This window comes from Schistocerca gregaria, chromosome 4 (assembly GCF_023897955.1).
Source record: "Schistocerca gregaria isolate iqSchGreg1 chromosome 4, iqSchGreg1.2, whole genome shotgun sequence".
NCBI classification, from domain to species: Eukaryota; Metazoa; Arthropoda; class Insecta; order Orthoptera; family Acrididae; genus Schistocerca; species Schistocerca gregaria.
This window is the reverse complement of record NC_064923.1, coordinates 114,828,764-114,833,477: the sequence shown is the minus strand read 5'-3', so window position 1 is coordinate 114,833,477 and position 4,714 is coordinate 114,828,764.

The window sequence follows — 4,714 nt, the reverse complement described above, 5'->3', positions numbered from 1 at the left end:
CACTCAGGATAGCAATGTCATCAGCGAATCGTATCATTGTTATCCTTTCACCTCGTATTTTAATTCCACTCCTGAACCTTTCTCTTATTTCCATCATTGCTTCCTCGATGTACAGATTGAAGAGTAGGGGAGAAAGGCTGCAGCCTTGTCTTACACCCTTCTTAATACGATCACTTCGTTCTTGATCGTCCACTCTTATTATTCCCTCTTGGTTGTTGTACATATTGTATATGACCCGTCTCTCCCTATAGCTTACCCCTACTTTTTTCAGAATCTCGAACAGCTTGCACCATTTTATACTGTCGAACGCTTTTTCCAGGTCGACAAATCCTATGAACGTGTCTTGATTTTTCTTTAGCCTTGCTTCCATTATTAGCGGTAACGTCAGAACTGCCTCTCTCGTCCCTTTACTTTTCCTAAAGCCAAACTGTTCGTCACCTAGCACATTCTCAATTTTCTTTTCCATTCTTCTGTATATTATTCTTGTAAGCAGCTTCGACGCACGAGCTGTTAAGCTGATTGTGCAATAATTCTCTCACTTGTCAGCTCTTGCCGTCTTCGGAATTGTGTAGATGATGCTTTTCCGAAAGTCAGATGGTATGTCGCCAGACTCATATATTCTACACACCAACGTGAATAGTCGTTTTGTTGCCACTTCCCCTAATGAATTTAGAAATTCTAATAGAATGTTAATCTATTCCTTCTGCCTTATTTGACCGTAAGTCCTCCAAAGCTCTTTTAAATTCCGATTCTAATACTGGATCCCCTATCTCTTCTAAATCGACTCCTGTTTCTTCTTCTATCACATCAGACAATTCTTCACCCTCATAGATGCTTTCAGTGTATTCTTTCCACCTATCTGCTCTCTCCTCTGCATTTAACAGTGGAATTCCCGTTGCACTCTTAATGTGACCACCGTTGCTTTTAATGTCACCAAAGATTGTTTTGACTTTCCTGTATGCTGAGTCTGTCCTTCCGACAATCATATCTTTTTCGATGTCTTAATATTTGTCCTGCAGTCATTTCGTCTTAGCTTCCCTGCACTTCCTATTTATTTCATTCCTCAGCGACTTGTATTTCTATATTCCTGATTTTCCCGGAACATGTTTGTACTACCTCCTTTCATCAATAAACTGAAGTATTTCTTCTGTTACCCATGGTTTCTTCGCAGCTACCTTCTTTGTACCTATGTTTGCTTCCCAACTTCTGTGATAGTCCTTTTTAGAGACGTCCACTCCTCTTCAACTGTGCTGCCTACTGCGCTATTCCTTATTGCTGTATCTATAGCGTTAGAGAACTTCAAACGTATCTCGTCATTCCTTAGAACTTCCATATCCCACTTCTTTGCGTATTGATTCTTCCTGACTAATGTCTTGAACTTCAGCCTCCTCTTCATCACTACTATATTGTGATCTGAATCTATATCTGCTCCTGGGTACGCCTTACAATCCAGTATCTGATTTCGGAATCTCTGTCTGACCATGATGTAATCTAATTGAAATCTTCTCGTGTCTCCCGTCTTTTCCAAGTATACCTCCTCCTCTTGTGATTCTTGAACAGGGTATTCGCTATTACTAGCTGAAACTTTTTACAGAACTCAATTAGTCTATCTCCTCTTTCATTCCTTGTCCCAAGCCCATATTCTCCTGCAACCTTTTCTTCTACTCCATCCCATACAACTGCATTCCAGTCGGCCATGACTATTAGATTTTCGTCCCGCTTTACCGCTTTCCATACTGCATTACCCTTTCAATATCCTCATACACTTTCTCTATCTTTCTCTATCTATTCATCTTCAGCTTGCGACGTCGGCATGTATACCTGAACTATCGTTGTCAGTGTTGGTCTGCTGTCGATTCTGATTAGAACAACCCGCTCACTGAACTGTTTACAGTAACAAAAAATGGTTCAAATGGCTCTGAGCACTATGGGACTCAACTGCTGTGGTCATCACTTACTACTTAAACCTAACTGACCTAAGGACATCACACACATCCATGCCCGAGGCAGGATTCGAACCTGCGACCGTAGCAGTCGCACGGTTCCGGACTGCGCGCCTAGAACCGCGAGACCACTGCGGCCGGCTCACAGTAACACACCCTCTGCCCTACCTTCCTATTCATAACGAATCCTACACCTGTTATACCATTTTCTGCTGCTGTTGATATTACCCGATACTCATCTGACCAGAAATCCTTGTCTTCCTTCCACTTCACTTCACTGACCCCTACTATATCTAGATTGAACCTTTCCATTTCGCTTTTCAGAATTTCTAGTTTCCCTACCACGTTTAAGCTTCTGACATTCCACGCCCCAACTCGTATAACATTAGCTAACTTATTAAACATGAAATGATAAAATAATGGTTATTCTCAGATGAGATCAATGGATCAATGATTTTAACTTTCACAGGATTGATCCTACAAGCACGTAAAATACATTATTTTACAGTAAACTGTCCTTCACAGCATCATGTTTGATACCAGCAAAACTTTATTATTTATCATCACTTGCTTCTAAATCAGTATATTGGGATAATAAGAGTAAGCATAAAAGTATCTGCAAATATTCACAAGTACATGGAGAGAAAAAGGATAGAAGGAGAGGGATGCTCCATACAGTGGTGTGCTATTAGTCATATTACAATTGCAGCTGTTGTGTTTATTCACAATGATAGAATAATTACTGTGTATATATAAATTATCGCCCTATCGCCCGATAATCAGCTGCTGTTGTCACCTTAATACGCCTTGTTGATTATCATATGTGCTTTATTTCACCAACAATAAGAATGCTTACACTCTTCACTACTGAAACAATAATACCAATAACAAATCTGGAAATAAATATCATACTGTGGCACTTGGTAGCCCACCTCTGAAGACAGAGGGAAATCCACTTAGACTGGACCTGGATACAGTGAGACTTAGCCACAGAAAAAGGAAGTTAAGGATCAAGGAACAGATAAGAGACGACACCGAACTTAAAACGTCTAAGACGCTTCAATTAAAGCTTAAAGACATTCCCACTTCAACGTGCTGGGATTGCTGTTAATCCGCAGTCTGTTTGACTGTCCAGAAGTATTTACCTGATTACGAACTTTCGTAAGGCATAAAATATAATCCATAGACAAACATTTTCAAAAACATTTTTATCGTGAATTGCATGTGACGTATTCTAGGTTTTGTTTGCATACATACTTACTGTTACCTTGTGCCGTCTTGGATACAAGATTTCTAGGAAGATGGATAAGGCATGGTTGTCCGAGCAACTGGCCTCTGCGATCACTGGATGTAACACCACAGGTTTACGAAACACCAGTGAACGACACTGCAGCATTATGGCGCGGAATTACTAACGCCATAACAGCTATCCCTCACGAAATTCTAACACATAGGTTGGACTGGAATATCGCCTGGATATGCTTTGGGGAACGAAAGGAGCACATATCGGAATTTATTAATTGTGTGTGTGTGTGTGTGTGGGTGTGTGTGTGTGTGTGTGTGTGTGCGGGCGCGTGTACTTACGTGTACACAAAATCTTTAATAGTTTACCTGCCCTTTTACAACTGAACAGATATTTATTATGAGAAAAATTAAACTCTATATGGTGAGAAAATGCACACTTGAGTACAATCTTTGAAATCCATGATGATAGTTAAAACAACAACGAAGATCACCCTACGTCGCAGGGCCAAAATGAAATTATCAAAGGAATTCAGGTACTAAGCAGGTCCAGTTAAATTATTAATTGCCATACAGCGTTGCCGGTAACGGCAATTCAACAACATCAGTTCGTTAAGTGTCTGTATATACCTAAAAACTGCGTAGACAGGTTAAGGACCAATGATATTTGGCTTCCACAGTGAACGCAAGATGATTCGATTTATTAAGCAGTTGCAGTAAAATTTATTAACGGAGAATTATAGGTCAAGAACGTCAATTGACCACGTAAATAACTATACATAGCATCTATACACGTTGCTTAAGGTCAACGATAAATATCTACCATCATGATCCTATTTCAAGTAATAGAACTGCACACACAATTTTCGTTAAGGAATACGATTCCTCGCCACAAATATCGGTTTACGGCAACACTGCCCAATCTTAAGTGAACACAATGTCACAACAGGGAATTTTAATAGCATTTGCGACATATAAAGGGTAAATGAATTAACTCTAGGTGGCCACTCATAAAATTTTACAGTTGGTGAAAATGCTTTAGGGCGTTCATGAAGTTAGTACCTAGTTTGAAGCATCTTAGTATTACGTTTGAAGGCCCCTCTACTGGCTGGCTTAGGAACTCCGAAAGCCTTAAGGCGGAATGGCCGACCCAAAAACACAGGCTAAGCTTATTGATGAATTCCGCATCTAGACGATGTTGCTTAGATTTACTAAAACCTATAAATAAAAGACTATCCGAATAAAATGCAGGATATCACTCAATTAAAGAAGGCTGGCGAGCACTGAATAAATAATATACGAGACTTGTAATTTACAGAATGATTTTTTAGAAAATATGCTTGATTGGACAAAAAACCAGTAACGGTACTCAGTTACATGGCGAGTAGATATACAAAAAAGGGTCATTTACGTTCTCCACAAATCACAAATACATGTACAGAAAATCTGCTAAACACAGGCTATGTCTGAATGCACATGAACGCCTTTGGCCCACTATAGCGAAACAGAGGAATGACCATAAATAAAAA